The 12,917-nt window shown below is 43.6% G+C and overlaps 1 protein-coding gene across 1 annotated transcript in view; it reads left to right on the top strand.

Annotated features, from left to right (window-relative positions):
* Positions 1–4,864: 4,864 nt before the first annotated feature.
* lzts2b (leucine zipper, putative tumor suppressor 2b) overlaps positions 4,865–12,917 on the top strand; it is a 32,556-nt gene continuing 24,503 nt past the window's right edge. Inside the window, exon 1 of the mRNA XM_048232679.1 lies at positions 4,865–5,194. The gene's annotated coding sequence lies outside the window, so the exon portion shown is untranslated. The remainder of the gene's footprint in view (positions 5,195–12,917) is intronic.

The following is a 12,917-nucleotide window of genomic DNA, read 5'->3' as shown; positions in this document are numbered from 1 at the left end:
CCTCTTTACTATGGCGCTATAATCATGTTTTATCGCACACTCTGGATATGATTATAGTACCACACATTACCCCCCCCTCACACACACACACACACACACACACACACACACACACACACACACACACACACACACACACACACACACACACACACACACACACACACACACACACACACACACACACACACACACAAACAAATCTCCCCCTTCCCCAGGCTGTAGCATGTTTAACTAGCTGCTCTGCAAATCTTGCCCAATGGTGCAGGCGTCTGGTCTCATGCCATGTGAACAGACTCTCCATTCAGGCAGAGCAGACTGCATCAAAAGCATCAGTGACAGTCAGATGTTTGAGATTAGACATACACTACTCACAAAAAGTCAGGAATATTCGGCTTGAAACTATAACTTTAAACACCACTATAAAAAACTATATCCACTATAACTTAATGTGCCCTTTAAACTTTTGAATGCACATGTCCAACTGTTCAACGTTTCAGTAGTTTCTGTACTGAAACATTAAATTTCACTCGAAAGCCAGATATCCCTAACTTTTTATGAGTAGTGTATCTCTGACTTAGCCTGGAGGACCAGACCCAATCCAAAAGATTAAGGTCTGGCTACGAGTAATGAAAATGGCCCAACTCGAGGGGCGGCACCAAGCATGCATTTGAAAATATCTCTGCACGCAATTGGTTAACACTATGACCAATGTTTCCTGACCGATTCCAGACGTCGACGCAATTGGATAACACTACGACCAATGTTTCCGGACATCGACGTTGCAACGCTATCGTCATCTGTTTAGCTCGCCTCTGGCCCACCTATATCAGATACACCGATGTGATTGGTGCAGCTCGGCTTCATGGGCATAGGTAATGAGCATCATTACTCATCGCCAGAGTCACTCGCTGAGCAAATTCACATTTACACACCGGGTATCTCTGACTTCCCTCTCAATTCGTCTCAAATTGTCACATAATCATGTCTGTAGGCCTTATCTGGCATTGTGATATTATCACTATAAGTTCGGTGTGTAAATGTGTAAAAGGTCTATTGATTCCTAGAGTCCTGAGCCTACTCTCTGGGTGAGGGCCTTGTTCTGTAGTGTTTGTACAACGCTCTGTCCTCCACATATAGTGTTACTTTAATACTGTTTATCTTGGTCTAAGAACTGGTTCTGTGTCACCGCAGCCCTCTGTGAAAACACCTGCTGCCGTGAGAACTTGTGTGTGTGTGTTGGAAAGACAAAGCGGGGGACTGAGAAGTGTGTGTGTGTGTGTGTGTGTGTGTGTGTGTGTGTGTGTGTGTGTGTGTGTGTGTGTTTGTTTGTATTGTCAGTGAAGACAGACAGAGACATTATGAGAAAGAGAGGTAGAAAGAAAGAGATAGAGAATGCTTATGTGTATTTGTGTGTGTGTGTGTGAGGGAAAGAGAGAGAATTGTGTGTGAGAGATAGAGAAAGAAAGTGTGTTTGTGTGTGTGTGTTTGTGTGTGTGTGTATGTGTGTGTGTGTGTGTGTGTGTGTGTGTGTGTGCGTGTGAGAAAGAGAGGGCTTTGAGGTGCAGTTATGTGTGACTGAACAGCAGGTTGTTCTGCCGCTTGTTGCCTTATTAGCAACACTGGCTCAGTTCTGCTGTTCCATGTCACAGCTATTACTTCTGAAACTGAACTGAACTTCTGAAAAGGGTAGATTCCAATCTTTGGGTGAAAAGAAAATGTAACGGTTAACTGGTTTTAGCACGTCTCCCCATAAGGTTCTGTTAGCTGTTATTTTTTTGGACAATTGGCAAACGGCTAAGAGTGCAGAGATTTGAACATCTCTGACCACTTAACATGGCTCTCGCAGCACACTGAATTTCTGTTCCGCTGCCAACGCGGGCCATTAGCACCAAACATACGGTGGTGTCGGCCACAGGTGGAAGGCTCCGGCTTCAGAAAGTCAAAGTCCTACCACAGATTTCCTCCAACCGTTCACTAAAGCTGACTATAATTTGCTCAACTCTTCTGCCCGACAGATGAGGTAATTAGTGAAGTCAACAGCCTGTGTGAAGTGGACAGGTAAAGAAAAACGTGGCAGGACTTTCGTACTCTCTGACACACACCGGAGTTTGACACCTCCACCTCCACACCAAACACGCAGCGGTGAGAGGAAGAGCTTGTGTTACAGGTTTGCAGAGTGTGAAAAGGCACATTGTGCACTGGAGACACAAAAAAGCACCGAGTCTCGTGGAGTTTGGATTCCTCCGAAAGCTCAGACACAATAGAGCACAAATGATTTTACAAGTCCAGGAGAGCGGCCTTGTGTGTGAGTGGATGAGTCAGCAAAAAGATAGAAAGAGAGAGAGAGAGAACCAGAGATACAGAGAGAGGGAAAGAGAGAGAAAGAAAGAAAGAATCAGAGAGATAAATAGAAAGAGGGTGGGAGAGAGAGAATGAGCCAGAGAGACAGAAAAAGAGAGAATGAGTTGGAGAAAGAGAGGCAGAGAGACAGACAGACAAAGACAGAGCTTAGATGTTTTGGTTCCCGGTAGACGACTTGTGAGCTGATTGGGGAGGGCTCCGGGAAGCGGGGGGTGAAGTGGTGGATGTAGAATGTGCTTTGAAGAGCAGAAAGAAAAGAAATGGACCGAGTGCCCTGTCAAACCAGACAGAAGTTCAGCCTTGGATGGTTCATCAGAGAGAGGCTTTGCGGTGTGTGTGTGTGTGTGTGTGTGTGTGTGTGTGTGTGTGTGTGTCTCAAATGGCCATTTTAAACTCTCAGGCCGGCCTGGTCTGGTCTGAGGTGTTTGTATCGGTTGTGTGTGTGTGTGTGTGTGTGGGGGGGGGCTGGCAGCACTGCAATTAGCATCGTATGTGTGTAGGGCTGTGGACTGCCTTGTGATTAAATATATGTATGTGTGTGTGTGTGTGTGTGTGTGTGTGTGTGTGTGTGCGTGTGTGGTTCTTGACACTTTTGTCCAAAGTGATAATGACATCAATACACATTGCATGAACATTAACATTAAAATCAACAGTTTACAGGGTTAGCCTAACCCTACCACCCATTTGTTCATGTCTCTCTCTCTCTCTCTCTCTCTCTGTGTAATTTTACTTGCATGAGTGTGTGTTCTTACAGTGGGGTTTTCCAAGATAAGATAATGTGTTTGTTTATGTGGGTTGTTTGGGTGTGTGTGTGTGTGTGTGTGTGTGTGTGTGTGTGTGTCAGTGTGTGTGTGTGTGTGTGTGTGTGTGTGTGTGTGTGTGTGAGAGAGAGAGAGAAAAGGAAGCTATGCTCAGCCATGCATTTTAGCCCTATTCAGACTGGCATGGACTTAGCCCTTCATTAAGTAGATTGGAGAGGGAAACCCTGTCTGGAAGTTTGTCTTATGACTCAATTATAGCACTGCAAATCCAAGAGAGGACCAAAACAACTCCACAATCACTCTTCACTAGTCTTTACCCAAAAAGTACTCTTCTCATATTCGACTGTGGCATTTTTTTCACATATTTGACTGTGGTCTGGACAAAACAGTAGTGTGCCTGCATTTCACTGATAACCAGACAGACATATGTAAAAATGATCGTTCCACATTGAAATGTCTCCTATTTTAGTCATAGTTGTTGCTTGACATCTAAGTAATTCTGCCCTACCCTGAGCAAAACTCCAGCCAAGCTCACATGGGTCCTCATCAGATCATCAGCTCTATTTCTCAGGCATGTTAATGGAGGCATTTACTGGGTCGGGGACTGACGGCAAGATCTCTAATGGCAAATTCCTCAACATTTACCACAGACAAGGAAAGCTGTAATAGATTCAGAGCTGCCTGATAAGACACAGTAACAATCACTTATTGTAAAAGCTAAGATAGAGGATGGCACTTGAATCATTGATGGTTTGGTTATTGATACACTTGGACTGTTTAATATCTATGCAATAACATCCTCTATGGAAGTAACGCAAAACAATGCTGATATTTATTTACTGTATTGTGACTGTGTGTTACAGACCACACTCTACAATGTTTTGTTGAGTTTTTAAATGGTGGCACCAGTCTTTGTGTCACCTTCTACAATTTCAAATGCATTTCTTAGAAGAAATGTGAAGATTGATACAAGGCTTCCTGTGAGCCAACACTTTGCTTCTGAAACAAATGCCTTAGCGGCAGCAAAAGCAGCAACAACAAAAGTTTAGAGTATTTCAGGAATGAGGTGTCCTCTTAACATGCAAATTAATCCTAAAGAGCAACGTGCCAAATTAACCCCCTAACTGCAAAAGAGGACAATTATTGCACATCACAGCACTCTGTTTGCTCTGCACAAGCATTTTATTATTACACAACCAAGAGCATGATTCTTTTTTCTTCTAAAGTTTCTGTTTTCTTTCCTTCCTGTATATATATATATATATGTCTGTAATTAGAATTTCACTACTACTATATATATATATATATATATATATAGTGGCTATGCTGTCAAACCAAATCTGAACTAGAAGGCACTGGACTAGCAGACAGGAAAAAAGAACAACTCCAAAGTAACTTAGACTTCCACTGACAAAAAAACCCTTCCACTTACACTCTACTCTTGAAACAAATGTTTTGAAAATAACACAACTTGTCCAGCTCTATGTCCAGATAGGGACAACACGGTTTGTGTTGTTTCTAATACATTCATTATAAGAGTGTACTAAAGTAATTCAAACGCGTTCTCTGGCTCGCCATCTAATCTCTCAACAGATTGGTGGTTGGATATTTATCTAGAATTCATAAATGAGGCGGAGGCGGGGGTGGGGATGGAGGTTCTCCGGGGAAGGGGCTAGTAAGCTGTCGCGCCATGTGGGCGGGTCGTGTTGTCCGTGGGGATAGGGACTGCGTCATGTGAGTTGGAGAGCGCGAGCGCACCCTCCAGACAGTTCCGCTCGTCCAAATCACGGCGAGGAGTAGTATGTGAGTGCATGTGCATGTGCGCCTGTGCCTGTGTTTATGTGTGTGTAAAACAGGGGAAGCAGTCTTTCAAGCATCTGTAGGCTATAGCAAGCTTCTCAGGAGTTTGTGCGTAATTATTTGAAATCGACTGGTTTTGTTTTGGGAAAGTACAGGGAAACATGTAGCCTAACTTATGGACTATTTCGAAAGACAGCGGCGAGACTGAGCGATCTCAAAGTCGGAAATTCTCTACATCCTGCAGAAGAAGATCCAGTCCTACTACTACGGTAAGTTGATGACGGCTACGAACGACGCGGTTTTGTGAATATCGTTGGTAATTAACGTCGTTCGTTTGAACAGGGGCGACATTGTGAGACAACAACACTTGTCTCGTGATTTGGGCATGTCAGTCGCGTTTCAAACATGTCACGATGTCACTCTAGCTCCTAACGGAATATTAACTCAAAGCCATGTACACCGCACAGGAGAGCGAACCCAAAACAAGAGTCTTCTTTGTGTGAGAGTTTGCCATTAACCCGGGACTTCCTCCAATGCAAAACTTATTCTGTTTGTGAATCACTGGAAAGAACTGCTCATACTAATTTAAAGACATCAGATCAGAGCAATGATATAATCATGCTTTGATTTGATTTTGCATTTTATTGTGCAGCTTGCGGTTTTCCAGACAGTTAACCTCTATCCTAGGAAGACTCAGTATTCAATCAAATGAAATGGGGTCTATCATGTACACCATTATAGTGTTAGTTCTGAAAGTATGAAACACTTCAAAATCCTTGTGTGGGAAGACTTGAATATGGGCCAACTCTCAAATCCTTGTGATAAGCACTGTCCTTTTGATTTGACTGCCAGCTGTTACCTTCATGACTGTGGTTCTCATAACCACAAATCCAGTAGGTTCTGAGTAAACTGTGATGGTGTGGATGTGTATGTGCACGTGTGATTGTGTGTGTGTGTGTGTGGTGCTTGTCTTGTCTGTGCTTTTTGCTCGTGTGTGTGTGTGTGTGTGTGTGTGTGTGTTTGTGTCATTAATCACATGATCTAGGTGCCCCTTGAGCCCTGGAGGAGATATTTCGGGGGTGTACAGTGGGGCACGGACTGGAGGGAAAATAATTCTCTGCGTTTGTTCGTTGCCTCCACCCGCCCTCATTCCCTACTTCCCCTGCGTGAGATCTGGGGCCAGCGATGCCTGCAAGGCGAGCACAGCCAGCTGCACTGGGGAGGGACAGAACCAGCCACTTAGAACAGAGCGAACAGAACAGAACAGGACAGGACAGAACTGTGTTCCGCTTTAATAATGGGGCTTCAACACTGATGCTGATGTTCTGTCTAGTCTGGAGTTGGAGAGACCAAAACCACATTCCCCTGGAGAACAGAAAGGAGTTGTTCCAAGGAATGTATTTGTAAAGAACTGTCTCATACACACAACCACACACACACACACACACAAAAAAAGCTCTCTTCCTCCCCTTACCTCTCTCACTTACTCACTTGCTCACTCACGCATACGCATACACACACACACACACACACACACACACACACACACACATAGTGACACGCAGACACACACCCATCTTGTTGACTCGTCCTTCATTCATCAGAATAAAACTTTCTTGCTGTCGTGGCTCTTCTAGATGCCCATCATTGTGTAGCGTGAGTTTGAAGCGTGAGTACCAGACAGCACCTCCTCAATTAGCCTGAACGCAGCAGAAAGGGCCCCTGGCCCCCGGCCCCCGGGAGATGATCTGCATAAGTTCACAGGCTGCACTCGTCCTGCATGCTTTGAATGTCTCCTCTCCAACACTGTGAAGAAAGCATTCTTCTGCTCCAAGACCTCAAGGAAAAAACACTCCCACCATCAGGCCTGCCAAATCTGCGCTGTGGCTTTTTGATGTAGTGCTCCATTTCAGCAAGCGCATTATCAATCATACTGAAGCTTTATGGCGTTTAGACTCTGTGTGTGTGTGTGTGTGTGTGTTTCTTAGTGTGTAAATATGTGGGTGTGTCACTCTGTCTATGTGTGCTTTAAATTGTACAGTATGTGTGTATTTTGCATGTCTTCATGTTTCTCTTTAGTTAGCTTGTGATGTTTGGTTACTGTGTATGTGTGTGTGTGTGTGTCAGGGTTGTGCACAACTCACATTCTGTTTCATGTTTGCTACCTCAATTGAAATGCAAGTGAAATTCAAGAATTTATTTGGAATTTAAGAGCCAGTTTCAATTAAATTCTGGAATTTTGCACAAGCCTGGTGTGTGTGTGTGTGTGTGTGTGTGTGTGTGTGTGTGTGTGTGTGTGTGTGTGTGTGTGTGTGTGAGAACTACCTCACCAGCGTTGAGAGAGAAAGAACTACCTCACTGGCGTTGGGACCCATCTGTAGACTGTAGATTGCTGACTCGGCAGATTATTGCTCAGCCCTGTTCCACGCATACTTTTCTTTGTGTATATTGTACACTTTGTGCTACTGGAGGAGGCTGGGAGAAGGAGGAGGAGTGTGGGGTGGGGTTGTACGTCCCTTGAGAGAAACTGTAACCATAAGAGAAGTCCTTCCTGTTTTGGAGAGGTCAGAAGGCCAGCCTCCCTGTCAGGACAGACTTTAGAAAAAGCAGAAAAAAAAGTCAAAGGAGCATTTCTGTGGAGACTAGGTGGGACGCATTTGAAACAGAAGGACACTGAACTCTGCCTGTTTTAATTTCTGTTACCTGCTAATATTTTTGTCAGCTCCTCTGAGGGAAATGTCTCTCTATTTATATCGCATATTTTTTTTTCCTTCCTGGAAGCTTTGGCTGTCTGTGCCTGAGTCATGGAGCCAACCTCTGTGTTTGTTGTTCTTCAGTAATTGGCGGCTAGGCTAAGCTACCCCCACTCTCTTTCTTTCTCTCTCCCTCTCTCTCTTTCTTTCTTTCTTTCTTTCTTTCTTTCTCCCTCTCTCTCTCCCTTTCTTTCTTTCTTTCTTTCTTTCTTTCTATCTTTCTTTCTATCTATCTATCTCTCTCTCTCACACACACACACACCCACAAATAGAGGACTCTGTTCTGTTGTTTGGAACAGCAAGCAGTTAGGTGGGAGACGTTCGTCAAACAAAGGAAATGGAGACTCAGCAGTCAGCACATACTGGAACACTCTCTCCGTCTGTTTATAGGATAAATCAAAGATAAGGTCTAGGTAAAAAAATAAAGACAAAGCACTTCCTTTTTGTCTTGTTTGTGCATAGACCTTTTAATTCAGTTCTGCAGGAAGTTACAGTACATCTCCGTTTATCATGTCTGTCCGGTTCCGTGTCCCAACCGTACAGTTCCCCTCACTCTGTTCAGTCTAGAACCAAACAGAACCTGACAATCACACTGAACCACTTTCCCCTCTTCACATCATATCATCATATCATACCAGTTTGCGGCCTGAGTTGAGATAGAGGGTCGTTGCTTGTGTAGAGTTATGGCCTTCTAGTCTCTTATTTCATGTTCTTATGACAGCATTATGTCAGGCGGTGTCAGAACGGGGGGAATCGTCGTTTATCAGAGAGGTTGGACTGCAGGAATAGCACTGACCAGCGCTGAGGAAGAGAGTGCGCGACTGCTAAATGTTTATTTATTTCAACAGAATGCTAATATTGACATTGTCCCCTTGAATGGTAGGAGACATTTTACTCAGAGTGGTTGTAGTGACAGTCTCACTCCCCACATCCTCCATCTCTCTGATTCTGATTTTGATCTCTTCTGTGTGTTTCTGTCAACATAAGGCTGAGGTGGACATCTTCATGAGCGACACAAGGCTTTTTGCTCAGAGAGTGGAATAGTTTCCTGGCTGGCCTCTACTGTGTTGTCGTTCCTAAAATGACTCTTGAATGCCACCTGGATTTTGTGTGTGGGCGTATAGTTACCAAAGTGAATTACCAAAGCTGGATGGGAAACATATGGGTGCAAACCGCCAAGGAGAGGGTTAGCTGAGCCTGCAGATTACAGAGATATTATAATTCATCCCCAAACAGTGGCTGTATTAATGACCAACCCCACCCACCCCCCTACCGAGGTTTGCCAAATCCTGATTAGTCCATCTGTTCAACATGTCCATGGCGGGAATAATATTCTGATCTGAGTGGTGACGTGCTATGCAGCTGCGTAATGTTTACATTCAGCCAGTTTAAAGTCTAAATCACTTGCAATGTGTAAATGGTGTAAATATAGCGTTGATAAAATGGTGTAAATATAGCGTTGATAAAACTTAAAACAGTACTCTGAAGATCTCATCATCCACCCAGCCCAAAACAGTGTGTTCTTGTAGTTGTGTGTGGGTTGAGCAAAGTCCCTTTGTCCCTGAGAGGTGGTGAATATGCCCATCTGAGATGGAATGTGCTCTATAGCTCAAACAGGAAAGCAAGGCACTAGCAAGGACAAGGTTTTGGGCAGAGTTCCTATGGAAGAGAACATAAACTGATGAAATGAACACCTGCCCTTGACTTGTACGTGGCTTTGGATGAAGGACAGCCCAGTGCGTTAAATAACTAAGCAAGACTTGATCCATAAAGGTGTGTGTTAAACATCGAGGGGCAGTTAGCCTATGTAACACGACCACTTGTTGGCATTTCAGTAATGCTTCTGTCAGTTTCTCTGAAACATTTTGGACCTTTCCTTTAAACAATAACAGTTTCACCGCTCATCTTTAAGCCAATCAAAATGTACAATTCATTTCCTGCTGATTGGTGTGTGGATGAGCACGAGTGTTTGTTAACCTGGAGAGTGTTCAGCCCTCGCGAGGCAGCTGGAGTTGGCAGCCTGCTTTTCCTCGTCTCCACAGCAGCAGGCTTCGCTTCACGCTCTGCCTGCCGTCTGTTCAGTGCGTGCTGGAAAAATCTCCAGGGTCTCCAGAACCTTCTTTGTCTCTGCTGAATGGGTTTTGTGATAAATGGTGAGGGCTCTGTCTGTCTGTGTGTCTCTGTGGTCTATATGTATGTGTGTCTAGTTTCAGTTTGTCTTTCTGCATGTCTCTGTGTCTGGTCTGTCCATATCTCTGTGTGTCTAGTTTGTAATGTCTGTCCTGTCCATCTGTCTTGTGAACTTGTGGAGGTGGTTGACATTTGCCTTTGGCTGATTCTCCACACACACTCTCAATCCTAGTGGAGACGTGTTTCCAGGCATGCAGACGGCCTGTTGTGGTCTGTCTCGCGTTGCCCACTCACTCTGTCTGCCTGGCCTGGGTGAAGGGCACTGATTGTGTGTGGTACTTAATCCACTGGGCACACATGCCATTCAGTGCCCATGAGTCCTTTCCTTTGCCCATTTTTCCATAAATAATCACGGCAGTCAGACCTCCTTGGCTGGAATCAGGAAGTGGTGTGTGTGTGTGTGTGTCTGTATGTGTGTTTGTGTGAGGAGGAGTGTGTTGGGAGTGTGTTTACCTTCACGCTCCGACTGCTGTTTGATTACCTAATTTCCTGCCAACTGTGTGTGTGTTTGTGTGCCAGCACGTGTGAGTTCAAAAGGGTCTCTTGAGTGGGTAGGGGTGTGTCTGTACAGGGAATGTTTGTACTGTGTGTGTGGGTCACGTGGCAGTGTAGAAGACTGGAGGGACTGGTTGGATGGTCTTGGATAGAGAATTCACAATGGCAAAATTAAGCTCTCTCATTACACACTGTTCGAGCACAGCTGCCGAATAACCACGACAGACCACTGACACAAAGGACATTATTATCATTATTATAGAATATTTGTACTTTCACAACACAAGTGGAAAAAGATTAAGTATTTCAATTATGCCATAGATCTCACATTGTTCACCTTGGCTTACCATCTTCCTGGTTTCTGCTGGTTTGACTTAAGATAGTAAACATCTCTCCAGCTCAGCATTTTGCTACGATTCGTAAGGAATCCACCATCCACTTTCCAGGCTGACCAATGATCAAGTAGTGGGGAGCTTGCATAAAGCATCTTTCACCTCAAAACTGTAAAGATATGGCTGCCACTGATGGTATTAGACAATACTAAACATGTGCAAAACTGAGCAGTTGTAATTTTCTAGAGACACTTTCTTAAGAGACACTCCTGTTCTTGTCATGTATACAGTAACCTGGCCCAGGGGGTCTTAGTAGACAGCACACTATTAAGGGTCATTCCACGCCAACTCAGCCACCCATGTACATGACACCTCTCAGATTTTGCTGAAAAGCAGTGAGAATATGCCTTATGTTACCAAACGAGGGAATCTGAAGTTTCAGGTCAATATCTTAAACGGTTTGCCCGTGGCGTCCATTTGAATTTCGGGTGCCACGGCCGTAATTGACAGAATTTCACATTTCATCTTTTGGCATTTCATCTTTAGGCAGAATCAACATTACTTACTGTTTGGGTGAGAGGTGGGTCACCAAAGTCCTAAAAAATGTTGACGGCATGTGTGATTTTTCACTTTTTGGGTGGCCTTAGCACCACAATTAATGATCATATTTAAATATATATTTTTAACAGGATTATTTGTTATATGTGGGAACCTTGCTCTTGCCAAAATGAATTTGAAGGGTATGGTACCACTGGCGGGGGTTTTATGGGGGTCCAAAAACCCTCTCTGGCAGAGGTGACTCTTTTGGAACCCCATATTTGGACCCCCAAATGACCATGTGGGCACTTGATGATCCTAATGGGATTTATACCAGATAAAGATACATATTTGTTCTTTCTTTTAATGAAATAACATTTTTGACTATGAAGCTCCATAATATGAATTTTATTCTTCATAATGCACCATTTTGGACATTGTTTCCAGAAGTCTGGAATGTATATCAGGGAGAATTTAGTGATGATAAAGCATGAAAATAGTGTTAATAACTTAGTATTATGCTCAGTGATGGCAAACAATGAAATACTGAGACTGTCACGGATTAACCCCTTATCCCCCATGAAAGAGACCCACAATCAAACTTTTAAAGAACTAAATAACAAGAATGTTACATAGTGTAAGAGTTTTTCCTTGCCGCTGTCACTCTCCAAATAAAATTTAATTGAAAATTTAATTGAATAGTGTCTTTAACTATTATCCAAGAAATTGTGGAAGCAGTGGCATAATTTTGTCATGGTCCTTTTGGTCAAGTTTGAATTGGCGAGCACTGCGTCCATAGATGTCTGGCACACTGACACAACAAATGATATGTTGGAATGGCACCCAACAGGGGATCTGTCTTTGGTCCGATGGCCATGTGAGGATGTTATTGACGCACAGTGTAGTTGTGTAGTACAGGCTACAATGAAATACCACACCAGTTTCCACATTATGGGCTTCCAAAAATGGCAAAAGATGAAATGTGAAATTCTAATGTGTCAATTACGGCCATGGCACCCGAAATTCAAATGGCAAACTGTTTGAGATATTGACCTGAAACTTCAGATTCCCTCGTTTGGTAACATAAGGCATATTTTCACCACTTTTCAGCTAAATCTGAGAGGTACCATGTACATGATACCCCGATTTTGGCTGTTTTCACTTGGAATGACCCTTAAGTCACTTTATGGATATATCAGATAGGCTATATAAAAACTAATGAAAAGAAATGGTACGGCAGCCATCTCTGGTCATACAGAGAGGGGGACAAAGGAGAGAGAGAGACAGACAGACAGAGAAAGAATTGGAGAGAGAAATAGCTGATGGCAAATACACTTAAAGTATTTATATGAGAATATCAGCAGGATGAAAAATATGCTGTAGTCCTTTACACAGACAGATATAAGAAAATAAAGGAAGGACAGAAAGTGTGTGAGAGACAGAGAGAGTCTAGACAAGTGGAGAATAGAAAAAGATGGCAAATGAAGGCTCTGTTGTAGCACATCCTGTGTCCTATTTCTCACACAAATAAACACACTGTCAAACCCCTCACTTGTTTTACCACCGCACCAGTTGTTTTTTTCTCTCTGTCTCACACCCTGTGAGCCAACCAATTTAGAGCCATTATCCCCATGGCTTAGTACTGGGAGGGAGACTTCTCCTTTGCTTGGGGAAGTGGTCTATAC

This window comes from Alosa alosa, chromosome 22, assembly GCF_017589495.1.
Source record: "Alosa alosa isolate M-15738 ecotype Scorff River chromosome 22, AALO_Geno_1.1, whole genome shotgun sequence".
Classification (NCBI taxonomy): Eukaryota; Metazoa; Chordata; class Actinopteri; order Clupeiformes; family Clupeidae; genus Alosa; species Alosa alosa.
Note: the sequence above shows the minus strand (reverse complement) of the source record. Positions and strands in the feature narration are given on the sequence as shown.